The 27,903-nt window shown below is 42.5% G+C and overlaps 1 protein-coding gene across 2 annotated transcripts in view; it reads left to right on the forward strand.

Annotated features, from left to right (window-relative positions):
* mei-P26 (meiotic P26) overlaps positions 1-27,903 on the forward strand; it is a 451,952-nt gene that overhangs the window by 169,298 nt on the left and 254,751 nt on the right. The gene's annotated exons all lie outside the window — the stretch shown is intronic.

The raw sequence follows: 27,903 nt of genomic DNA on the forward strand, positions 1-27,903 counted from the left end.
CTCTTTCCTTATCAAAAGTTACTCATATTACAAGTTTAACAACTGTTTAACTGGAATATAAATGTTAATGATTGTTTGAGATTTATTAAATACTCATACACTGTTCAAAAAAATTAAGGGAACATGTTTTGTATGTTAATTTGTTAGATGGGATTCCAATGGTCGTACAGCATACCTTGAGACCTTAGCTACTTAGAGTTTGTCAAATTGAAGTTGTACTCCATCTGTAGGCATAGCCATGCATTAAACTGTCAGGAGACTCCTCAAAACAAAGTGAATAGCAGTGCGTCCGTGTGTCGTGAGGTACACAGACTACTGCTGTAATTTGAGCACTTTGTTCATAAACCAGCACATCCCATGAGACATCTTAACGAGGTTCAAGTTGTAAGGGCTGTCACTGATCCAGGAAGGGTGGACTCTTCGTCGTATTGCTGTGAACCATCAGCTTGTGGAATCCCTACGAGACAGGCCATTTCACAAGGAGGGTTGGACAAGGTCGTGGACGCATGACAACCCCTCTGGATGACTGATATATGACCATCTGTGCGTTGCGGCATCGTTCAGCAACTGCCAGAGAACTACAACAAGACCTCAGGGGGGTCACTGGAGTCAGTGTCAGACACCAGACAGTAAGAAACAGGTTCAGAGAAGTGTCCTTATGACCCAGATGTCCTGTTCGAGCGCCCCGTTGAAAGCAGCAACATCGCACAGCTCACCTTCTGTTTGCCCGTACCCACATCAACTAGCAACTTTGCCAATGGAGACCTGTGTTGTTCACAGATGTGTCCAGATTTCCCCTGACACAGCATGATGGACGTCAACGTGTATGGAGACTCCGTGGTGGACAGTACAGGCCAAATGTTATCCATGAAGGTGACCGATTCGGACGCGGTTTTGTGATGGTGTAGGGTGGCATCAGTATTGATGGTCGTACGGATCTTGTCGTTGTCCATGGTAATCTTACCGCCGTGGGGTACATCGAGCAGATACTGCTTGCTACAGCCTGTGTTGGTTGCTGCATATGGTGTTGACCCTGAATTCGTACTCATACACGACAATGCCAGAGCTCATGTAGCGCACATCACCAGAGTTGTCTTGCGAGAACTGGACATTCAAGAGATCGAATGACCAGCAGTGAGTCCCATCAAGCATGTGTGGGATAGGCTTAACGGAAGTGTTCATGGGCGTCCTTTTCCACCACAGACTCCAAGACCTTGAACAGGCTCTCATTGAAGAACGGGACGTGATACCGCAACGTGATCTCCAGCGGCTTATACGGAGCATGCTAATTAGGTGCCAAGCTGTGATAAATGCTCGTGGAGAACATAAACCATACTGAAGCTCTCCAACTGTCATAAAAATCCACCTGGAGAACTGTTTTCACTTTGTTTTTGCCCCTATTTGGACATTTCCATTTGTGTTCTGAAAATGAACTCAAATCCATTGATGTTCTTTTGTGTACTTCAATGGTGAAGAATAAAGGTTTAGTTGGTAATATACCTGGGTGTGAGGTATTGTTTTGTGGAGCATGGCATACGTTCAAAAACATGTTCCCCTAATTTTTTTGAACTTTGTATTTAATTGTATGGGATGTTGTAAGCATTTTTGATTCAGTGTATATTTTATGAACTCGTGTATGGAACGTGTGTATGTTTACTTTGTCAGGGACTGCAATGATGAAGAAAACATTAGCATTGTCCCATAGTTCAAAACAGAAAATAGGAAGAAATGTGAAAATTATAGAGGTATAACCCTGTTATCATATGGGCTAAAAATAATGGAAAAAGTCATAGACAAAAGACTGAGGAATATAATAGAAACAGAGTTAGAGGAAGAACAATATGGCTTTAGACCGAATAGATCAACAATAGACTTGATATTTACGGTGTGAATGATGAGCCAGTCCCACAATCTCCCCAAATCGTCCAGACCGGCCAGCAAATAAATTAAACAAATGTGGAAGCACATATCACCATAACAGCACAACAAGGAAAAATAAAATAAGAGTACTTACCGTAAACAGTGCAGGTGATAACAAACCGTGGACCATGGTTACTGTATTAAAACCTGATCAACTACTCCAAGAATAAACACCAGACATTGAGCTGAATAAATAAATTTATTTAAAGTATGCAATTAATTATAAAGCCACTGAACATCCCCGGAAGAAAAAATAAATCTTAAGAAAATAACTAAACTAAAGAAGGAATCGGCCGATACCCCAAGGATATTTACAGTAAAAATTACAACTACATTAGTAAACTGTACATAACTTCACCTTCCTCAGACTTGCACATAATTTCAAGATGACTTCATTAAGTAGAGTTTACAATTTCAAAGATTTTCAACCTCGTACTAACTTTTCAATTTCAAAACTAAATAAATTTAATTCGTTTTAAAACCCACGGCTCGAGAAGTTCTTGCAAGAAAGTCTTTACATCATCATACTGGAAGGGAAAATTTAAAAATCAGGAGACTCACAACAACATAGTAAAATAGGAAAGAATAACTCAAAGAAACAAACAGAATTAGCCGCAAGAAAATCATATCAGGTGACACCGCCAAAACAAACGAACACCCCCAAACAATAATCATCATCATCAAGAATGGGTGACTCCATAATACCCGGATTACCCAATCACAGAACACGAGCGCAACAAAGCAGCAAAAGATGGAAAAGATATAGTAATTCAAAATTCAACTCAAAGTTGGTAAAACAAATAAATTAAACCACCAAAAGAAACCCGAAAATGATGCAGTTACTTAAGTTCTTGTGTGAACTTCCTCACTAAATTACCTTGCCTCGGGCAGTTAAGGTATTACAAATGAAACGAGGCAAAATCCAAGTAACACAATAAAAATATACAGTAATTCAAATTACTGAAGCTGAGCGGTAAAATTATTAACTAGATCCCCTAAAATTGTACAGATACCACTTTTCATAGTTCGAAAAGTTTCAGTAACTATAAACTCAAGCGAAAGTCAGTTCTCAATGAAATGAAAAACATGGTTTTGAAACGAATTGTATGCCGAACACAAATTCTTACTCATTAATCCAGCACAGTCGTAGTTGAAGAGGCGGGATACCCGAAGTGTTGAAACACCAATAATTATAATATTATGCAGAATTTACAGCTTTGTTGCTTGGTCGAGGTTTCCAATCCCGTTGCAATACTTACAACCACGAGGCTTGTGAGTTACATAAGTGAATCCATTAAAAATAAGGTTTGGAGGATGTATCAGTTACTAAAATAAAATGAAACAAAGTGAATTATTTCGGGCCATTAGCCCGCTCCTTTACAGTTAGCCGTTGTCCATATCGCCACAGAATTTTACAGCGTTCAGCCGGCACCAAGGGCAACGATCCTCCATGTTACCAAGCCAGCGACCAACTCAGTCCTCTCTCCAAGCTACACTTAATTCGCCTGGCCATGCCAGGGAAGTTGTGCGCGCATACCCCGCCTAGAATAAGCGATCTGACGGCGAGTTCATAACTGCTCCGAGACCGAGCAGAGGCGGTTTGACACACACACATAGATAAAATAAATTTAGTGAATGCTTGGGCAAAAGTTCAGTTTTACAAATTTCTAGGTTAGAAGTACAAAGTCGAAAGGGATAATACAAGAGAGATTTTTCACTTTAATTCTGTCACAAACGATAATGGAAAAAGCTTATGATACAGTTAAGAGAAAACATATGGGAATGCTTACTGAAAAGGAATGTACCAAAATCATTAATTAACAAGATGAAAATGTATCTTGAGAGTAAAAGCATTGTACAAGTAGGGAGTGGTGACTCTGAAATATTTTATACAAAAAAAAAAAGATCTCAAGCAAGGAAGTGCACTGTCGCCATTATTGTTTACAGTAGAACCTCGAGTATACGTTCCCGGAAACAATGTTTTCCCGTATTATCCGTTCAAATTATGTGGTCCCGCAAGCATCCTAATGAAATCATGTTCAAAAAATCCTGCATTTTCCGTTCCTCGAAGAAATGATTTCCCGTATCAACCGTCCAGAAATTTCAGTCCCATCAACGCTAAATCCTCGATCACGCGTTTTTCAAGTAACTGTATCTCACGAAAGGACGGCTACGGCATACTTACGATCTTGGTGTTAACGTCCAGGCATTGCGGTAATTTGAGAAAGTACTCTACCGGAAAAGCGATCATTGCATTCAGGTGGTATTGTTTTAGAGAATCTGAATCATAGTGTCCACAACAATTGGAAGGAGACCGAGCGCATTTCGACAGCTCTGTTTGAAGACGGAACGAGTTTCGTCAAATGTTCGTAGTTGCTAAACGTCTGCATTATTGTCCAGGGTTACATGTTTATTTTTTTGGGTGTATTGCCGAACAGGTTTTCGGCACTTCCCTCAGGGCACTGTATAGTCACTGAGCTTTCGGGCAGAAATCGAAACTGCTCCTTAACACAAATTTAGTATTTTAATATTATCGTATGGTATGCGATTATGTTTTCGAGACCAGAACAGATGTTGCACCTTACATACATAAAGCCATGGGAGGTTTTGGGATTGCCTATTACTGTTTTGGTCCTATGATAAGACGGGGAATTTCATGTTTGTGTGTTAAAATGTTATAAAAACCGCAGTCGTTTTATTTGCGCACGTTACATTCATTTCGCACTCGTACCAAATACAGTAGAGTCTCTACTGTATTTACTCGTACTGACTTGTACAGCGAGCACGCTTTCCAGCTGAGCTCAAGGTCGCGAATAACTGTAATTTCGGAAGTTTTGATGTTATTTTTCCTCTTTCCAATTTGATTGTGATTAGTGACAGGCAGAATTGAATATAATGCATTCCAGAACTTGAGAATCGATACTAACATAATTCGAAACCATATTCTCGAGTTCAACATAACCTTTAAAAGTCGATGTAGGCCTAAATTACGCGGTATAAGATTTCCATAAAATGACTACGAACAGTATACCGGTGACCAAATTACAATGGAAGATTTTAAAAAATGGGATTTCGCCATCATGTGGGGTGCTTTTTTATCCAATGTGCTTTATTTCATGACATTAGAGAATTAACAACTTGTGGTCGATTGTTGTTTGGCTTGGCAGATCAAAGTTGTTGAACTGAAAGAAGTTTTCAGAGGAAACTGATGAAGTTTCCCCGGTAAAACTGAATGTAAAGTTTCGAGATTTTTAAGTCACGTACCAGTAGTTAATGTTTGAAGCCGGCCCCACGGTCGAACTTTCCTGCCTCTCACCTAGAGTGTCCGGGTTCGATTGCCGGCCAGGTCAGGCATTTTTACGTGGATATGAGGGCTGGTTCTAGGTTCATTCATTCTACGATTACCTTTAATTGAGGAGCTATTTAATGGTGAGATGGCGACTCCAGTCTAGAGAGCCAGGAATAATGGCCAAGAGGATTCGTCACACTGACCATGTGTCACCTCGTAATCTGCAGGCCTTCGGACCGAGCAGCGGTCTTTTGGTGGGCGGAAGGGCCATTGGGACTGTGGTTTGGTTTGGGGGTGTTTGTAAGATTATAAGTATGCACATATATTTTTTTGGTGAGTTTAGCCATATTGTTGATGATTCATTCGTTCCCGGATTTTCCGTTTTCCCGTGTGGTACGTTTTTCTTCCGTGGTCCCTCCAAAAACGGAGAATTGAGGTTCCACTGTATTATGTTGATGGATGAAATCATAACATGTGTAAAACAGATTATCAGTAGTGATGAAGTGAATGCTTTGGTATTTGCAGATGATGTGGTGATTTGGGGAAAGGGAGAAAAGGAAGTACAAAGGAAACTGGACATTTGGAATGAAAATGTAAAGGAGTTTCGAATGGTAATTAGTAAAAAGAAAACTGTAGTCATGCACTGTGGAAAAGAGAAAAAGAGAAGCCAAGTGAACATAGACGGAGAATGGTTAGAGAATGTAGAACAGTTTACATATCTGGTAGCATTATTAATGGAAGTAATGAAATCAACCCTGTTATTAATAACAGTCTCAGTTAAGGTACAACATTTTATCGAGTCGGAGAGCTTTTAAGGGATGGCAAAGTACCTAAGAGAACGTAATTAACATTTTATAAACAGTATCTCGTACCAATTTTAACGTATGGACAAGAAATGCTGGTAACTAATACGAGACAAGATAGTAAGATCCAAGCAATAGAATTGAAATTTTTAAGATCTTCAATTGAAAAGACAAGAAGAGATAGAATCCAAAATATTAAAATCAGCGAAGAACTAAATATAGAACCGTTAGTACAGAACATACAAAAACCAAGACTGAGATGGTTCGGACATGTAAAAAGCATGGGAAAGGAACGGGTAGCAAGAAGGGAATTAGAAAGGGAACTTAAGGTAGAGAGACCAGTTGGAAGACCAAGAAGAAGTTGTATGCATCAGATTTGGAAGGACATTAGAGAAGCTGGATTGGACGTGGCGGAAGTAATGGAGCAGGAAAAGTGGAAGGACAGAAAGGAGTGAAGGCGGCTTGTTAACCAAGCGACTGGAGTGGGACATTGATGATGATGATGGCGGTTCTAAAAGGAACATATCGCTTATATTATCATGAATTTTACGCTCCAGCAAGCCAAGCGCGAGTATTTACGAGACACCTCCAGTTCATCCTGTCCATGCACAGCTGATGTTCTACTTTTTGCTGTCAATTCACTTCACATTTGGCAAGGTCTGTACTTTTCCCGAACGTCTCTAGGCCTCTTATCAACAACATTCCTTTCACCAATAATCTCCAAGTGCTGGTGAAGTAGGGAGGTGTCTGTCTCAATTAGGGTAAGTGGCTTCCAGGGACAGCATTAATATAAAATAATTCACCCTTTAATTTATTAGTTACAGGTTTTTAGCAGCAAGTGAAATCAGTTTTGATGGGAAAAAAACTAACAACCGTTCTATTCTTATCCCTATCATTTTCAAAGTTTATTCTTGTCTAAGAAATGTCCGGGGTCCTGTTTGGAGCTATCCCTCTCATATGTCCATACCATTGTAATCTGCTTCATTCTAAGATTTCCAACAGATATTGTCATTCCTTATTTTCTCTTCTTGTCTTTTGAAGACAGGAACAAAGGAACTTCATTTCAGTAGCCTATAGACTATGTTTGCAGGTCCAGTCAGAGTGGCTGCTCCAGTCCATACATTAGAATTTGTGTAATATATGTTCTGTTCAGTATGGTCAAAGAAGATTGGGGAAGTCTTATCATCTCAATGTAGTTGACAGTGTGGTAGAATTTTGATGCAGCTTATATCCTATTTCTTGGTTTGTGGTATTGTGAGAAGAAACAAAGCTCCTAAGTATGTGAAGTTATTAATAACATATACTTCTCCATTTTGCACTCACAGATGGACTGCCTCAAGATTTCAACTCTTCACCAAACCAATTGTTTGAATTCCGCTGATGACCAGTCCCATTTCTTTCAAATTCTTATTGCTAAAGATCTAGTTTAGCTTGCACTTCTGCTTGTCTCACCCCTTAGCATAACAGCATCAGCAAATATAAGCACATTTGTTGTCTGATCCTTCCTTTCCACTTTAACCTCATCAATTACATGGAAGAAAAGTGGTGATAAACAACTTCCTTGTTGGACTCCGCTCTTGGTTTCAAAGCAAGTGTACCTGCCTCAATTCTGCCCGTCGCTAATCACAATCAAATTGGAAAGAGAAAATATATCATTAACACTTCTGAAATTACTGTTATTCGCGACCTTGAGCTCAGCTGGAAAGCGTGCTTGCTGTACAAGTCGGTACGAGTGCGAAATGATACAAAATTTTTAAAGTGTAAAGTGCGCAAATAAAACGACTGCAGTCTTGATAACATTTTAACACAAAAGCGTGAAATTTCCAGTCTTATATTAGGACCAAAACAGTAATAGGCAATCCCAAATCCTTCCATGCTTTATGCATGTAAGGTGTAACATCTGTTCTGGTTTCGATAACATAATCGTATAAGATAATATTAAAATGCTAAATTTGTGTTACCGGTACTTAAGAAGCAGTTTCGATTCCTGCCTGAAAGCCCAGTGACTATACAGTGCCCAGATGGAAGTGCTGGAAACCTGTTCGGCGATACACACAAAAATATTTTAAAAAATAAATATCTAACCCTGGACATAAAGTAGACATTTTGCAAATACGAACATTTGATGAAACTCATTCCGTTGTGCACACTCTGCTTTATGATTTCTGAAGATTCTTAAAACAATACCACTCAAATGCAATGCTAAGATGGCCCCTCATGCAAGTTCACTACCGATCGCTTTTCCGGTGCAGTACTTTCTCAAATTACCGCAGTGTGACAGGACGTTAACACCAAGATCCGTAAGTATGCCGTAGCCGTCCTTCCGTGAGATACAGTTTCTCCAACTGGATGATGATGATGATGGCGGTTCTAAAAGGAACATATCGCTTATATTATCATGAATTTTACGCTCCAGCAAGCCACAGGCTCTTTGTTTCTTGATATAGTTTGTTAACTCGAGCAATAATCTTATCTGGCACTTCTTTACATCTGACACATTCCCATATGTGCTTACATGTTACATGATCATTGTGCCTTCTCCTTGTCCAAGGACATAACTATAAGCATTCTGTTCTTATCACAATATTTTTCAAACAGCATTCTGCTCATAAAAATGAGTCTGGGGTTGATCTGTCCAGTCTATGATGTTCTTTCTCAAGTTAAGGTTCTACAAATTTTCAGAATTTTCTCTCCAGGATGGACTTGTATATTTTTAACCACGAGATTCAAGGGTTATACAGTGGAACCTCGATTACGTTTCCAGAAACTACGTTTTCCCGTATTATTCGTTATATGTGGTCCCGCGAGCATCCTAATTAAACCACGTTGTAAAAATCCCGCATTATCCGTTCCTCGAAGAAACGATTTCCCGTATCAACTGTCTAGACATTTCAGTCCCATCAATGCCAAATCCTCAATCACGCATTTTTCGAGAAACTGTATCTCACGATAAAACGACTATGGCATACCTATGAATCTTGGTGTTAATGTCCTGTCATTGCGGTAATTAGAGCAAGTACTATACTGGGAAAGCGATCGGTGGTGAAATTTGCATAAGAGACCATCTTAGCATCGCATTCGGGTGGTATTGTTTAGAGAATCCTCAGAAATCATAAAGCAGAGAATGGCTACAACAATTGGAAGGAGACAGAGCCGCGTTTCGACAGATCTACTTGAAGATGGAAAGAGTTTTGTCAAATACTCGTACTTGTAAAACGTCTACATTATGTCCAGGGTTAGATGCTTTTTCGATTGCACCACCGAACAGGTTTTCGGCACTTCCTTTGGGGCACTAGTATAGTCACTATAGGCACTATGTATAGTTCTCAGACAGGAATCCAAACTGCTCTTTCTTAACACAAATTTAGTATTTTAATATTATCGTATACGATATGTTAACAATATAGTTGGTCCGTTATTGGACATTATAAATTTTCCAGCTAACTCATTCCTGGTTGCCAGCGTTTCGCCCTAGTGTGCTTCGTTGGGCTCATCAGTTGGTAATGGCACACCAACCAAAACGCATGGCTAGTGCATACTGTGGAGGCCACTGCTTAGACTGCTTGGAGCCACCGGCAGTACCAATGCACTGTGAGAGACTTTGTCTCTTTTTAAAAGATTGATTCCTGCCTGGCCATCAGATAGCCATACGATTAGATTATGTTATCGAGACTAGAACAGATGTTGCACCTTACATATATAAAGTCATGGGAAGTTTTGGGATTGCCTATTACTGTTTTGGTCTTAATGTAAGACTGGGAATATTACGTCTTTGTGTTAAAATGTTATAAAATCTCCAGTCCTTTTATTTGCGCATGTTGCATTTGAAAATTGTGTATCATTTCCCACTGGTACCGTCTTGTACAGTGAGCACGCTTTCCAGGTGAGCTGAAGGTCACGAATAACTGTAATTTGTGAAGTTTTGATGACATTTTTTCTCTTTCCAATTTGATTGTGGTTAGCGGCGGGCAGAATTGAGTATAATGCATTCGAGAACTTTTGAGAAGCGATACATTCTAAACCATATTGTTGAGTTCAACATAACCTTAAAAAATTCGATGTAGGCCTAATTTATGCGGTCCAAGATTTCCAGAAACCAACTACGAACAGTATACCGATGGCCAAATTACAATGGAAAATTGAGGAAAGAAGGGATCTCGCCATCGTGATGGGTGTTTTTGTATCTAATGTGCTTTATTGTATTAGATTAGAGAATTAAAAACGACTTGTGCTCGATTGTTGTTTGGTTTGGTGTTATTAGACTTTTCAAAGAGTGGCTGATCATTGCTGAACTGTAAGAAGTTTTCACGGGAAACTGACGAAGTTTCGCCGGTAAAACTGAATGCAAAGTTTCAAGATTTTTAACTTGTGTACCGGAAATTAATGTTTGAGGTCGGTCCTGCGGTCTAATTTGCATGCTTCTCACCCATAGGACCCGGTTTCGATTCCCGGCCAGATCAGGCATTTTTATCTGGATATGAGGGCTGGTTTCAGGTCCACTCAGCCTACAATTACCTTTAATTGTGGGGCTATCTAATGGTGAGACGGCAAACCCGGTGTAGAGAGCCAGAAATAACGGTCGAGAGGATTCGTCACACTGACCATGTGAAACCTCGTAATCTGCAGGCCTTCGGACTAAGCAGGGGTCGCTTGGTAGGCGAAGGCCCATTGGGGGTGTATTTTGGTTTGTTGTAGGAGTGTTTGTAAGATTATAATTATACATATATCATTTTTGTGACGTTTAGCCAAATTGTTGATCATTCATTTGCTCCCGGATTTTCCATTTTCCCGTGTTGCACGATTTTTTCCTGTGGTCCCGCCAAAAACGAAGTATCGAGGTTCCACTGTATCTTTTTTCCTCAATTTCACTTGGATTTCTTCACACTCTGGCATGGTCCAAAGCTCTTGCATAATTTCTAGCTTTAGCTGCAGCTTTTACATCTTCATGCTGTTTCTTTTCTTGTTTGGCTCTGTCATCCATATACTCTCTCTGCTGTATTCACTAATGCTGTCGTCAGGTTGTCCCATTCCTCATATGCAGATCTCGGATCCTTTTTTAGTAACATCATCTTGAGTATTCTCTTGAAACATTTTCTTCACTCTTTGTTCGGAAAATCTCCAGGTTTTTGTTTTTGGTGTTCTATGGAGTTAGGGCTGTTGTCAAATTTAGGAGGTCTTCACTTTGTGATATCTCTGACTAACAGCCCGTAGTCTTCATATTTTTTGCTAGGGATTCCTTTGACGTCCCGTACAAACTTCCAATTCCGTCATTGACGAGTATGTAATCAATTACTGTTCCAACTTTTTTCACAACTTACAAAGTAGTAGTTTCTTATACACAGATGTAGATGATGTTCGCCGCATTCCCATCCTATTCCCCATTCCACCGGGTGAGTTGGCCGTGCGGTTAGAGGCGCGTGGCTGTGAGCTTGTGTCTGGGAGATAGTGAGTTTGAATCCCACTGTCGGCAGCCCTGAAGATAGTTTTCCGTGGTTTCCCATTTTCACACCAGGCAAATGCTGGGGCTGTACCTTAATTAAGGCCACGGCCACTTCTTTCCAACTCCTTGGCCTTTCCTATCCAATCGTCGCCATAAGACCTATCTGTGTCGGTGCGACGTAAAGCCACTATCAAAAAAAATATATTCCCCATTCCATGGGCACTCGGGGAAGATTCATGATCTCGTCTGTCTGATCCAACAAGAGTGTTAAAATCTCAGATTACTATAAAATTTTTGCAGTCCTCCAAGTTAATCGGGAAGGTTTATTTTCTTTCATTTGAGCATCCTGATTGTGGAACATACACCTTTTATTTCTCTTCATACCCCTTTAATGACATTTTATTCATTCTGTCTCTGACAAATTCGATCTGGCTATGAACGTCTATACCTTTATCTATATATGTTCCGGGTGATCCACCAGCCCCTTGCAATCTAGTTTTATACATCAGTCCCTCTCCCTAAAGTAATATAATGAAATATGTGGTTGTAGAAGACAGCAGGAATCGTGAGAACCTATATTAATTCATTATGGGTACCTCAAATGAACATGTTAAGCAAGCACAGATGCGAAGAACACATACTTTACAACAGGACGTGCACACACAGACCAGGAGCAGATATTGTATATGCTGGTGACTGCGTACTGTATGTCAAGCCTCATAGTAGCTCACATGATCAGGGTGCACTGGGAGATGTGGCAGTGGACAGTGTACCTTCCACAGACTGATTTGTTTATTTGGCCCTGTAAAGGGCCGTAACATTGTGGCGTAGGGAATGGAGCTGGATTGGACTAGAGTGAGAAGGTGATGGTCTGTTGTTAGGGCACAGGCAACCAGTTAGCTACGTTCAGCTACATCAAACATTCCACGCTTCGTAGACCACAGATAGGACAAAGTGTGCCCCATTCGAGCGATAACAACATGCGATGGTAGGTAGATAGATATACAGTGAAACTTCATTAGTATGTTTCTGCAGGGGATGATGAAAAAACTTATGTTAAGTGGGAAATCATACTATCAAATAGTCCATTAAAAACTATCCAACAGGGAGATGGTATCACTTTACACATTAGTACATCTTACATTGTGTGCGGGTTTCAGGAGATAAAGGAGAGCACTAAAAAGTGTGAAACCAAGCTCGATAGCTGCAGTCGCTTAAGTGCGGCCAGTGTCCAGTATTCGGGAGATAGTAGGTTTGAACCCCACTGTCAGCAGGCCTGAAAATGGTTTTCCGTGGTTTCCCATTTTCACACCAGGCAAATGCTGGGTCTGTACCTTAATTAAGGCCACGGCCGCTTCCTTCCCACTCCTAGCCCGTCCCTGTCCCGTCGTTGCCATAAGACGTATCTGTGTCGGTGCGATGTAAAGCAACTAGCAAAAAAAAAAAAGGTGAAAATGTCCACAAATATCAATAATTCCCTACTATTAAAAGATGTAAAAAAATTTCGGAAAAACAGATACAACATTCTTTTGCCCTTCGGCTTGTAGAAGTAGCTACAGTACCTACATATTATAGCTGATCACTTTCCTCCTAGAACAGTTGTATAATGAAATGTTAGTTGAAGCCTTAGGTTTCTGACCAGTGGGTAATTAAATACGTTTTCTGGTCACTTTGTTCGAGCATGAATTTCTCACAAGGTTATACTCGCCATTCGCGATTAAGCGCCTTCGGCCGCTATCTTGAACATGAAACTTCCACAGTAGTCAGCATAGGTTCGGACAGACCCGCCAGTGAATAAACGTGCCAACTGTCGACTAGCAGTTTGTATTTTTGTATGAATGGTACACCGCTTTACCTTCAATTTGTGTTGAGTTGTAAAAAGAAGTGAAGTGATTATTTGTCGCGTGACTGCCTACTTACGGACTAATAGGATAATAGTGAGAAGTTCAGAAGGGCGTTGTGTACGGCATCTGTCTTGTGATAGCCTAACAATGATAAAGACAAGTTTAAGGTGTCCACCTTTTCAATACAAAACAGTTTGTTGTGCTAATTAAAACACAGCCCTTTTATTTTGTAACCGACTTCGTCACTGGGCGAGTGTCATCATCAGCCAATCTTGTAAATAGGGTCAAAGAACATGTTGCACAAAAAATTATTACACATACATTATAAAACCTTAACACTATTGATCGAGAAAATGAGGCAGAATGATAGAGTTAAAAACATGAGTCTAATGTTTCTGACGAGATGAATCTTGAGAGTCTTGTGCAATCTTAAAAGAGAATAAAGAACACGTATAAAGTTAAAAACATTGTATCCACTTTGCTTCTGGTAATTAAAACCTTGAGAGACGTGAGGTGGTGGGGGTTTGTAACGTGATAGGGTACTGTGTATCACGTAGAATATTGAACGTCTATTCAGAAGATCAACACACCTAAAGTCTTTAATTTAAAAAATCGAAGAGGACGTTGCTTTTTTCTGAGATTTCGTTTGGGTTTGAATTTGAGTTAAAGAACTGATCCGAGTGAATGAAGCAACTTTCTGTGACATCGAGAACGGGGCCTTTGTTTACATTCATGAGAACCTCTAAATCCTGCTTTATACTGCTGAACCTATGCTTTGAATCTTGAATATGCTGGGCCGACTGATGAATATCTAGTATATTTTACAACATGTACATGCTCCATATATCTGACCAGTCTGCCCGATATACAAAGCTTAACAGTTATTACATTGAAATCGGTAGACGCCCGACTTTAGATAAATATCATTTTTATATACTGAGCTGGTATTATATATGATTTCCATATTTCTGTTATCGGTTCGGTATGGTATTTTAGTATTGTGTGTCTCCTCAGAAAATTCGTAATGCTTTAAACATCTTTATTGAAAGTGAAGGCTGAATAATAAACAGGCATAGTTTTTTTGCTAGTTAACGTTGAATTTAAACAGTATTTATGTTTATTGATGATGCGCTCTATGAATGCATTATCATATCCTTTGTACTTAACTATGGAGCTCTATAAAAGGAGGCTTTGCCCCGAGAGGGTCGTCTGTCGGCAGCCATCGGTGGCCATGGGTGGTCACAGGACAACACTTGAACTTTCATCATGCCTAGGCCACACCACCGGGTGCGTAGGCCCTCCCACACCTCCGACATGAGAGTTCATCACCTACGCCTCGGCCTCGCATCTCGCCTCAACACTTTGGGATTGCTGGACAACCTTCCAGCCAGTTGCTGATGAGCAGGAGTTCCCGTACATCGCTGACCTCTACCCTGTGGACCAGCTTCGCCAGCGTTCGTCGCCATTGGGACCTGATTGACGATGAGCTGTTGACCCTGAGCATCCCCAGGGATCGGTTGGTCTCGCCCGACCACGCCGAGGACAAAAGCGAGGGCTTCGACTCTCTTCCTGACATCGCCAGGCTGCCATGACGCCTCCCTCTTCCAACTCCGCAGGACACTCCAGCCGTCCGTCCCGGGCAGCCGCTGCTCCTGAACATCCGTCGTCAGCCAGCCTACTACTCATCAGCTGCTATCGTTCTCCTGCACCCCGTGCCGTATTCAGACACGCCTGCGGGAAACTACGCCACCCGCATCGTACGGGAAGGAGTACTTGCACCGGCCTACCGACGCACCACAGGCCTTCTGCACCACTCGGCCTTCTGCACTCATGGACCAGGCCATCGACGATTTGCTACGCCATCGCATCATCGAGCCGGGTGAGTGTTCATTGACGTTCCCTCTCTTTCTCGTCCCCAAGGAGTTCGGCGCTGCACGCATCATTTATGATCTCAGTGCCTGGAACCCTTTTATTATTCACCCAACCTTCTCTCTATGCAGCCCAGCACAGGCGCTAGCTTCGATTTCCCCTTCTCACCTCACTATCAATCTTGACCGTAAGTCGGGCTTTTATCAGATCCCATTAGCCAAGCATACGCATCACCCATACGGTATCCTCTACCATGGGCAATGCTATCGCTGGACATGCCTGCCGATGGGGCACACCCTGGCCCCATCCGTCATGCAACGCTGGGCCACCACTGTGCAGGAACTTCTGTGGGATCATTTCAACATCTACATGATTCCATATCTTGACGATTGGCTCATCAGGCCCCTGACCTCTCCGTTGAGACTGTCTGCCTAGTTGAGCTTTACCTCACTGAAATCCTGGGCATCACCCTTAACTACCTTAAGTCGGTCCTGCACCTGACACTCATCCTGACCTACCTTGGTGTCACCATTCATATCCCTGCCCAGGAAGTCATTCTTCATCATAGTACCCAACAATGCGCCCTCTCTATTGCGTGCGTGCTGCCCAACTTGACACCATATCAGCTTCAGCAGGCAGGGGGCTATTCCTCATGGCTAGCCTGGGTCATGGGATGGCCCCTGTTCTTCGCTAAACACATCGTCGTAGGCAAGTTTTTCTGGGTGCGCCGACTCTTCTCACCCAACTTCATCGCCACACCACAGTCCAATATAAATGGTCCGTTATTGGACATTATAAATTTTCCAGCTAACTCATTCTTGGTTGCCAGCGTTTCGCCCTCGTGTGCTACGGTTGGCTCATCAGTTGGTACCTAGCACACCTACCAATACGCTGGCTAGTGCATACCGTGGAGGCCACTGTGTAGGCTACTTGGAGTCACCGGCAGTGCCAGTGCACTAAGAGACTTTGTCTCATTACCAAAAATTGATGCCTGCTTAGCCATCAGATGATATAGATGTTGATTCCCATAGGGAATCTGAAATATTTGTTCCGAATGAGTTAATTTATAATACCAATATAGATGCTCCAGCAGCCTGAGACTATCAACGCCGCCGAAGTAGCAGCAGCCATCATCACTGCCCATTATGCAGTCAACGACTTGCATACTGTGTTCCAATTTCCTCATCGTTGTGTATTCACGGACAGCTCCGTGGCCTGGTACACTCTTCAATCCGGCCGCGGGGCTGTCCTCTATTGTCACCCTCTGTTAATACATCTGTATGTTGTTTTAATAAAACTTGCATGTGAGAGGGGCGTGACCCTCTCGTGGTCACCCGTCGCCTCCGCTGAAAACCCGGCTGAGGCACCCTCCCAGGTAGGCTGTATTCAGTACACACGAGCCTCCAAGCTCTAGAAAAGGAGGCCTCACCCCGAGAGGGTCGGCAGTCAGCAGCCTGCGGAGGCCACGGGTGGTCACAATGAGGGTGACAATGGAGGACAGCCCGCGTCTGGATTGAAGATTGTACCGGGCCACGAATCTGTCCGTTAATACACAAAGATGAGGAAATTGGAACACAGTATGCAAGTCCTTGATTGTGCAATGGGCGGCAATGATGGCTGCTGCTACTTCAACGGTGTTGATAGTCTCTGGCTGCTGGAAGGCCTGGGCCCACGTTTGATTGGCGGCTGCAGCAACCGCTACGATGGACTGCGATGTGGAGATGCTGAACGGGCGTCCCCGTTGTAGCATGGACCGAGGCGTGGCGATGAAGTCGGACAAGATGAGTCACGCGCCCAGAAAAACTTTCCTGCGAGGATGTGTTTAGCGAGGAACAGGGGCCATCCCATGACCTAGGCTAACCATGAGAAATAGCCTGCTGAAGCTGATGTGGTGTCAAGTCGGGCAGCACGTGCACAATAGAGAGGGCATGTTGCTGGGTGCTATGATGAAGAATGACTTCCTAGGCAGGGATGTCATTGGTGACGCCTAGGTAGGTCAGGATGGGTGTCGGGTGCAGGACTGACTTGGAGTAGTTAAGGGTGATGCCCAGGATTTCAGTGAGGTAAAGCTCAACTAGGCGGACCGTCTCAACGGAGAGGTCAGGGGGGTGGATGAGCCAATCGTCAAGATATGGAATCATGTAGATGTTAAACTCATCCCATAGAAGTTCCTTCACAGTGGTGGCCGAGCGTTGTATGACTGGTGGGTCCAGGCTGTGCCCCATCGGCAGGTGGGTCCAGCGATAGCGTCGCCCACGTTCGAGGATACTGTATGGGTGACACGTATGCTGGCTAATGGAGATCTTATAAAAGCCTGATTTACGGTGAAGATTGATAGTGAGGTTAGAAAGGGGAATCGAAGCTAGCGCCTGTGCTGGACTGCGTAGAGAGAAGGTTGGGTGAATAATAAAAGGGGTCCAGGTGCTGAGATCATAAATGATGCGTGCAGCGCCGTACTCCTTGGGGACAAGAAAGAAAGGGAACGCCAATGAACACTCACACAGCTCGATGATGCGATGGCATAGCAAATCGTCGATGGCCTGGTCCATGAGAGCAGAAGGCCGTGTGGTGCGGAAGTTCTGTGGTGCGTCGGTAGGCCGAGGTAGGTAGTCTTCTTCCCACATGATGCAGGTGGCGTAGTTTCCCGCAGGCGTGTCAAGATAGGGCACGGGGTGCGGGAGGTCAACAGCAACTGATGAGTAGTAGGCTGGCCAATGACGGACGTCCAGGAGCAGCGGTTGCCCGGGACGGGCGGCTGGAGTGTCATGCGGAGTTGGAAGAGGGAGGCGTCATGGGAGCCTGGCAATGTCAGGAAGAGAGTCGAAGCCCTCGCTTTTGTCCTCGGCATGGTCGGGCGAGACCAACCGATTCCTGGGGGTGCCCAGGGTCGACAGCTAGTCTTCAATCAGGACCCCATGGCGACAAACGCTGGCAAAGCTGGTCCACAGGGTAGAGGTCAGCGATGTTCGGGAACTCCTGCTCATCGGCAACTGGCCGGAAGGTTGTCCAGTAATCCCGAAGTGTTGAGGCGAGATCCGGGGCCGGGGCGTAGGTGACGAACTGTCACGTTGGAGGTGTGGGAGACCGCCCGATCTGACTTTGAAGTAGGACAACCCCTACCCCTCCAACTGGGAGGGCCTATGCACCCAGTAATGTGGCCTAGGCATGATGAAAGTTCAAGTGTTGTCCATTATTGTGACCACCCTTGGCCTGCGTTGGCTGCCGACGTTTCAACCGAGCCGATGATTTGTTCAATAGGGAAACTTCTGAGGAAAATCTGCCTCGATTCCTGGTTGCCTCCAGAGTCGATGGATAGAACTTTCTTCGAGGAAATCTGTTTCTCATTAGTAATGCTGTGGAGGATATTGTTGGTGGAGAGGTTGATTAGATGCGGAAGCTGCAAGATGGCTCCATACTTATCAAGAGGTTACTGGAAGCTACAGTGTTCGGACCAGTACCTGTTAAGGTGGAAAAGCACAAGTCCTTGAACTCCTGTAAAGGAGTCATCTTTCACTCGGAGAGCCTCTGATGGTGATTTCATTCGGAACCTTGGACATCAGGGAGGTTCCAACGTCAAGAGGCGTGTCGGGGCCAATCGTCACGACACAAGTGCTTTTATACTCACCTTTGACAAACAGACACTGCCTGAACGAATTAAAGTTTCAATGTATACGCTGACAGTTCGATCTTATATTCCAGCATCTATGCGCTGTTATAACTGCCAATGGTTTGGTCACACATCGTGCTGCTAAGGCTGAGCAACTTTTTGGGGAATGTGGAAAAGGGGCACATACCTGTGTAGAATGCACACCACCATCCACGTGTGTAAACTGCATAGGTGAGTATGGCCCTTGATCCGAGATCCTGGAGATCAAGATGCCCAGAGGAAATAAAAATCTTTGGCCCCTCCGGAATTCTCCATCTCCTTTGCTGAAAGGGCAGCGTAAGTACCAACAACTGTAGCAACCGCTCCGGAGAAACCACTAACTAACAAACAGTTTCTCACACCTCCAGTAACCAAGAAAAGAAAGAATAAATCTCCACAAAAGCATCGGTAAGCACGTTATTGCTGAAAACGTCTGGAATGGGCACTTCCCAGGCACCTTCGGCTGGGAAGTCCTTCCCTACAATTGCGGGGGGAATGACTTCTCCAAATATGGCTGGAAAACCGTCCAGCCTTCCTACCAAAGCACAGGTCAAGTAGGAAGGGAAAGGCAAGCTCCTGTGCTCCCCTAAGAAGTTGGAAAAAATTCTTCTCCAACCCCCACCTGCCGGTTCTCCTTCAAAGAATAAAAGGCCCCGACGGCCTCATGTTCGATCCCTTTCTGGTGAACTCGGTTCTCCCAGCAAGAAGGCCCTCCGTTCAAAGTCGGAGAGCTCACCATGTACAGAGCGCTCAGTCTCCAAGTCACCCTCTGCTGAGGACACAATGGAGACTGGAGCAGTCATTATTGTAGATGGTGACAATGACAAAACGGACACCGACAAAGACGGCAGAAATTGGCAAGTAATTTACCGGAGGAAGGTCACGCAATTGTCTTAATTTTGTAACGCTACCAGTCCACACAATGGCACTACTGCAGTGGAATTCTTGGTGCTGATAATGCTCCAGTAATGGTAGGATTAAAGAGTCCACCCAGAACCTGAATGAGGGTTTTCATGCTTTTGAAACAACGGTGAAGGACTTCAAGGCGCGCCTTTAGTTGTTAACCTGCTCTGCCAACCCCAAGGAGGAGTCCCTAGACTCGTTGAGTCAGGATTTTCGAGAATTCAGAGTCCCACTGCAATAGTTATCACTGTCGCCTAGCTGAGTTGCGTCAGTTGATAACCGTTTCTGCAGCCTCCATAGTCTGTCTACAGGAATCTCGTTTGAGACCTGGACACAACACTGCTATGAGAGGATATCGTCTTTATTCTAAAGACAGAGTAGCTGTGGATGGCGTGGCGACAGGGGGCGTTTGTACTCTAGTTTGCTCCGACATCTTCTACGATGATGTTTTGCTCCGTACTCGGCTAGATGCAGTTGCAGTTCGCGCTCCGTTGCCAGTAATGACAATGCTGTGCACCGTGTAAATTCCACCAGACTTTGATCTTGAAATACATGCACTACAAGATTTGATCGCTTAGTTACCTCCCCCTTTTCTCATGCTGGGAGAAGTGAATGCCCGTAACACACACTGAGGTTCCCAGTCTTCCTGTGATTGGCGGAGGATGCTCGAGCGATTGATCAACCTGTTTGATCTTTGCGTGCTTAACACAGGGGAACTGATACAATTCAGCGCACAGGGCACATTCTCACACCTGGATGTCACTTTGTGCAGTCATGCGCTAGTTTCCCTTTTTCAGTGGCAAGTACACGATGACCTCTGTGATAGTGACCACTTCCCGATAATTCTCTCTCTCTTAAATCAAAGACAGTCCGAAGTACCCGAGCGCTGGTTACTTCGGTTGGGCAGATTGGCCAGAATTTTCCAAATGCTTAGTGATGGCCGACGACGATATACTGGAGTCTGTTGACGACCACGTTTCTTCCATTACTACTGGAATTCTAGCTGCTGCAGAGGAAACAATTCCTTCCTCGTCCGGTATTCCTCGCCGGAAAAAGGTCCCTTGGTGGCTGATGAAATTGCAGCAGCCATGCTGTCCCCGTTTTACCATCAAGGTAATTTGCCCCAGACTAGTCGGCCGATCCCAGGCGTGCTCAATCCGAAATATGATAAAATAATGCCCTAAAAATACATACACCCTGGATCTTGATGGGGAACATATAACTAAATATGGACACGGTGAGGTCAATCAAAACTACAAATAAAGCAAGGCGAAGCATGCCGTCAGTTTTGAGGGAAAATCTGTTTATTAAAAATAAACAAGATAAAAAATTTTAAAAATAGCAAAAGTATCAAATAATCCAGATTTACATGACTCTTTTTTTTTTTTTTTTTTTTCAGCTGGATAAAGTCCATCTTGAGAATCAGAATATATAACAAATTTACAGTGTATGCTGACACACATACTGAACATATCAAATCAATATTTGAAGTTTCATTACTTTTAACACGTGGGCTTGCGTGCGCGCACCACACTCCTGGCTTTTACTTTTTGTTAACACTTTTAACTGTAAATGAGTACGTTCCCCATTTCTGCACACTTGACATTGTAGTGGGGTCCCTAACCTTAAGAAAAGACGTGATCTAATGCGCAAAAGGGTGGGGGAGAACTAGCCTAACTGTACAATACATAACACGCTGAGTGGTAAAACATCCTACGCACAAAATATACCTCTCGAGCCATGAACAATCTCATGAGCATAACAAACAATGCGGATAGGAGCCACACAAACAAAACATGTAAATGGCAATATATACATTCCAAAACACACAAGCATGTCATATCTTCCAGGGCTCACCAAGGAAAGCATGCGGCATTCACGCAAATCGCATCCACTCAAGGCTTCAACGAAAATGAAAGGAACATTAATTACACATTAAGCAACACTTCTTATACAACACAGGTTCCTGAAAAATAATTATCTGACACAAAATCAATTTTTAAAAAAGACAGAGTAGGCTTTACCTTTCAGCACCCATTTCAACGTTGTAACCTGGAAGAGATGACATGACACAGAATATTCCTCAGCGCGGTTATATCATAAAAGAGAATCCGAACAAACATCGCGATATAAAACTCTCGTCAACCACAACAACCATAGATACATGGACAGAAACAATAAAATCATTAAGTATAGGCCGCTCAAATAAAACTCTCCTCTGTAGACAAACGTATCACCCTCGCCAACACACAGCGGAATGGCTCATAGTGGAGATTGACATCTCCCAAAATAAAGCAGCAATACCAAAACCACAAGGTCCAAGCCTTTACACATGCTGCTCAATAGTCTACCCGAGGCAAGTCACACAATCAAGAAAATGCAGGCCTTTCAGATCACACAAATAATATCTTATGTCCTAAAGTTGCGTAAAACTTACGAAATGTGAAGGACGTCGCATGAAAAGAAACAAGACCGTGCTGGTCACAAATAAAGCACTCGCGCACAAAGTAAAAAGTGGCCAACTCTGTAATAAATATGATGAACTGAAACTAAGAAATTGCCACATTGACAATCGATCATGTTTGAACATCGGAAAGTTACTGAAATATCTCAATCCAACATCACGCGAAACTCATATTGATAATATTAGTAATAAATATTAAATTGATAATAATAACAATAATACATTTTACAATCAGAACAGGGAACGAGGTAGGGACAAACTGAGATTTTCCTCTTACAGTACACTCCTGAATCATGACAAATTATGACTTACAGTTTTCTAGTCCTCACCACCAAATATTAACACATTGAGGTCTTGCACACTTTCATACATTTTTATCCTCCAGACAGGCCATTTTTCACTAATTTTGAATTTTAAAATTCAATACTAGTTTTGAAGAAAATCTCAACTCGATTGTATGTGGGGGAGAGAGATTTTAACATGAAGTGATATATGGCTGACTTAATTTCCTATCACTTGTTAGCTAAATCCATTGCTGTTCAATTTATGGTGGTCTAACCCCAGGATGGACTCCGGAATGATAAATTGAAGTTGTCCATTGCTCTTCATGAAGTTATACATTTTTTTTCTTTTGTTCAGTGAGAAAAAGGGAGGTTATTTTTTATATATATATGTGTGTGATCATTAACGTATCATACGACTGAAGACTAAGGGAGATTTTCAAAATGCGTATCTACATTCCAATGTATTCCATGTAAAACTCCTAATTCCTTTGGCTTCTGACATAATAAACTGTTGTATAACATTTTGCAGGCTTGCTTGCTTCTAGTTTACGCACTCAAAGTAATACAGTCTTGATTTGAAGACTCTTCAGTTTCAGAGAAAGTAATATATTGCTCTTACTGATTAGCTGCAGGTCGTTTGGTAGCTCTGTTTTGGGGCTTAATTATTAAAATAATTTCTACCAAAAAATTTGAATATTCTGCTCAAGATATCTGTTAGTTAGGGTGATGATCAGGCCAGATTGCTGAAATATCCATGCAAAAAATGTGTTAAATAACTTTCCGAATTGTCACATTTCAGTAAGTGTGTGAATTCCTTTGTACGAGGGCAAGTCAATAAGTATAAATTATAATTTGTCACAAAAAGAGTACACACTTTTTATTAATATCATCCTGCTTTTCAGTGTGCATGGTCCACCGTTTCACAAGCTTTCTGATACCCTCTTCATAAAAGGTTTTTGGTTGCGAAGCAAGCCATGTATGCACCGCTTCCTTCACCTTTTAATCAAAGCTGAATCGTTGTCCTCTTAGAGCATTTTTAAGTGGACCAAACAGATGGTAATCCGACGGGGCACAATCGAGACTACACAGGATGCTCCAACACCTCGAAACACAGCATCTGAATAGTTTGAGCGGTGTGGGCGGTGGTATGTGGATGCTCATTGTCATGCAACAAAAGAACTCCTTCCGACAATCGACCTCTGCATTAATTGCGAATTGCAGGTTTCAGCTTTTTTATCAGCATATCACCGTAATGTTTACGTTTCTCCCTTTTCCTGGTAATGTTCCAGGATTGCCCCTTGAGAGTCCCAAAATACTGTGAACATCACTTTTCCTACAGAAGGTTGACTCTTGAATTTCTTTTGGGTGGGGATCCAGGTTTGCTTCCATTCCATGCTCTGACGTTTGATCTCTCGTTCGAAGTGGTGAACACGTTTCATCTCCAGTGATGATCCGTTTCAGATACGTTTCACCTTCGTTAGCTTGGCAGTCCTGTACATGCTGACAGAATCTCACACAGTTGCGCTTCTGCTCTTCATTGAGTTGTTTTGGAACCCATCTCGAACAGACTTTGTGAAAGTTAACTCTGTTATGCATGATCTGATATGCAGAACCGTGTTTAATGTGCATATGGTTTGAAACGTCATCAGCAGTCACTCGTCTGTTATTCTGGATCATATAACGCACTTGTTCAATATTGGCATCATTTACGGTTGCAGATGGACGTCTGGATCTTTCCTCACCGTTCACGCTCGTGCGACCCACTTTGAACTGTTCAATCCACTGATAAACACTTCGCTGTGGCAAAATATTGTCCCCATGTTGTGCTGAAAGTCTTCTATGAATTTCTGCTCCTTGTACTCCCTCAGCTGATGTAAAGGCCATTAGAGCAAAATTGCAGATATTTATTCACATACCTACGTAATAAGTGTCATTAGTCATATCAGAATATGGAGCACATTAGCAAGGTTTGCACAGATTTATCTGTAAAATGACTGCAGTCCGTGAATCTGTTTGTAGTAGTAGTAGTAGTAGTAGTATTTATTCACTCATTATGTTGTTTACATATTTACAAGACTCTCTTTCTTATATACATAACTCTTCTAATAACATTAATACTTGAAATGAAAAAAAAAATCTTGTAACTGACTCTTACATATATTACAGTATTATTATTATTATTATTATTATTATGATTATTATTATTATTATTATTATTATTATTATTATTATTATTATTATTATTATTATTATATAATCCGCTGGGGCCATCAAGGACCACGTTAAGTCTTGTTGCATTTGACACTGAACTTGGCCTTCTTTAGAGCCCAAATTTCCCTCATTCTTTGTGAGTGGGCCTGCTTCTCTTCGGTTGCTCGTCTCGGTTTAGCTTGTTCGTCAATATTTTCTTGCGGAAGAGATCTCTGTTAAGGGCGTCTTCAGCTGAGATATGTAGCATTTGCAGGTCTTCTTTGGTATTTCTAAACCAGGGAATTGTGGTTTTGGGGTTTGAATCAAAAAAGTGAAAGATTTCTTTAGTTAACTTTTTCTGTCCATTCTTTTCAGATGACGGTAAAATCGTGCCCGTCTTTTTCTGATTGTGTCGGTAAATTTCTCTATTTTGCTGTAGACTTCCTTGTTGGATCTCTTTTGATGGATTCCATTTCTGTACTTTGATCCCAAGATTCCTCTCACAATTTTGCATTCTCTTTTCTCCAGTTCTTCAAGGAGTCCTTTGTTGGCATTTAGAGACAGGGTTTCGGCTGCATATAGAACTACTGGCTTCAGAACTGTTTCATAGTGACGTATCTTGGTGTTTTGGGAAAGACATTTTTTGTTGTAGATTGTGCGGGATGTTTGGTAGGTTATTTCCAGTTTGCGTACTCGCTCCTGAAGTGCTTCTTTGTGCAGTCCATTTTTCATGATGATCTCACCCAGGTATTTGAATTTGTCTATTCGGGTGATGTCCCCATATTTTGTATGAAGTATTGGTGGAGTCTCTTTGATGTTAGTCATTACTTCTGTTTTCTCAAACGATATGTGCAAACCAGTTTGTTCGGCAATTTCCTTTAAAATTTCAACTTGAGCTCTAGCGGTTTCTATATCGTTTGAGAGAACAGCAATATCATCGGCAAATGCTAAGCAGTCTGTTGCGATCCCCTTGGATTTGGTTCCTATTCTCAATGGGCTGTAGTTGGTTTCCTGTAATCTCACCCGCCAGGTTCTGATGATCTTTTCAAGAACACAGTTGAAGAGTATCGGGGATAGCCCATCACCTTGCCGGACTCCTGTTTTGATGTCAAAGGAATGCGAGAGACGTCTGTGGAACTTCACCTTGGATTTTGTATCGGTCAGGGTGATTCTAATTAATGGCAGCAGTTTCAAATCAACTCCAGATTCATTTAAGATGTTTAGCAGGACTTCCCGGTCAATGGAGTCGTACGCTTTCTTAAAGTCCACAAAGAGAGACACATACTGCTTGGACCTTAGTGTACAATATCTGATGATCGTTTTGAGATTTTGGATCTGTTCAGCTGTTGTGCAACCTTTTCGGAACCCTACTTGGTATTCACCTATTTGATGTTCGACTTGTGCTTCCAAACGCTCCAGGATGGCAAGTGATAGAATTTTGTAAGTCACAGGTAGCAAAGATATTCCTTTGTGGTTGTTGATGTTCTTCATGCTGCCTTTTTTGTGTAATGGATGGATCAAAGCTATTTTCCAATCTTCGAGTAGGGTCTACTTGTTCCAAATTTTTTCTTTTTGCTTTTGCAAGATATCGAGTGATTCCTCTGGGGCATATTTCCATAGTTCTGCTGCTACTGAGTCTTCCCCCAGCGCTTTGTTATTTTTGAGACGGGCAATGTGGCGCTTGATTTCATCTCTGTTGGGTGGTCTGGAATCTGGGTACCTGAGTAAGGGTTCCTTGGTCTCAATGGCACTTTGCGGTTTAGAGCAATTAAGTAAATTCTTGAAGTAATCTGCCAGAATGCTACAATTTTCTTCATTTGACGTCGCCAGTGTGCCGTTCTTTCGCTCAAAGCATAGAGATGGTGGTTTATAGCCAGTGAGTTTGCGTTTGAAGGCTCTGTAGTACTCACTGCTTTCATTCTTCCTAAAGTTTTGTTCTATCTTTTCAATGAGAGATTTTTCGTATTTACGTTTCTCAGTTCTGAACACCCTAGCTGCTTGGGCAGGTTGGGTTTTGTAGGTTTCCCAATCATTTTCTGATTTCGTAGAGTTGTACTGTTTCCACGCATTGAGTCTCTCTTGGAGGACTGATTCGCAGGTACCATTCCACCAGGCATGCTTTTTGCTTCTCTTGATTTCTGCAACGTCTTTGGCGGCCTCAACAAGGAGACTTTTGGCGTTGTTAAAGTCACAGTCATTTGGTCTAGGCTTCTCCTGGAACTCCTCGACCCTTTGCCGAAGTTTATCATTGTCGAAGCCTGTGATCTGTTTGGTTGTCTTCCTTGTGTTTGCGGGAATTGGTTTGAATTTGATAAGGGACATATAATGATCTGAGGTCACATTGATGCCTTTCTTTACCTTGGCATTCATAATCTCAGGGCTGTTTCTCCTGGAGATTGCAACATGATCAATTTGGAACTCTCCGAGAGCTTGGACGGGAGAACACCAAGTCATTTGCTTTCTGGGTAGATGGCGAAAGTGGGTCGACATGACCTGCAGGTTGTGATTTTCGCAAATGGACACCAGTCTTTTGCTGTTGGGATTGGTTCTTTTGTGAGCAGGGTAATTTCCTATAACTTTCTTGTACTTCTGTTCACGACCTAGTTGGGCATTGAAGTCACCCAAAAGAAGCTTGACATGGTGTTTGGGAATTTTGTTTAATTTTTCATCCAGTAGGTCCAAGAAATGATCAACTTCGCCTGGATCAGACTTGTTCTTATCGTTTGTAGGAGCATGTGCATTAACTAGGGTGTAGGTTTTGTTCGCGCATTTAACTGTGAGTATAGACAATCTGTCATTCTTAGGTTCGAAATTTGCAATTGATTTAAGGATGTTGGTTCTAACAGCAAACGCGGTTCCAAGCATCATAGCTCCATTGAGGATTCCTCTTTGCGCTTTGCTCTTGAAAAATCGGTAGCCTTCGGATTCAAAAATCTCTTCATCTGGGTATCTTGTTTCCTGCAGGGCCATTATGGATATCTGATTTTCGTGAAGAGCTTTGGTGAGAGTTTTCAGCTTCAGTTTGTGTAAGTGAATTTATGTTGTAAGTTGCTAGAAAGGTTTTAGATTTTGGCCTGAGTTTTTGACTCTTCGGGGTACACCGAGACGCTCCGACTCGTCTCTTGCATGATGTCGAGTCTCCCCCTGAATCCGAACGAGACTCGTGCGCCGTGGCATTCACGACGAGGGATTTATCCGAAGATTTACCCCCTGGGGTATGTTTCTTGAAATGTTGTGCCATCATGCTTTTT

The sequence above is a fragment of the Anabrus simplex genome, chromosome 3 (genome assembly GCF_040414725.1).
Source record: "Anabrus simplex isolate iqAnaSimp1 chromosome 3, ASM4041472v1, whole genome shotgun sequence".
Classification (NCBI taxonomy): Eukaryota; Metazoa; Arthropoda; class Insecta; order Orthoptera; family Tettigoniidae; genus Anabrus; species Anabrus simplex.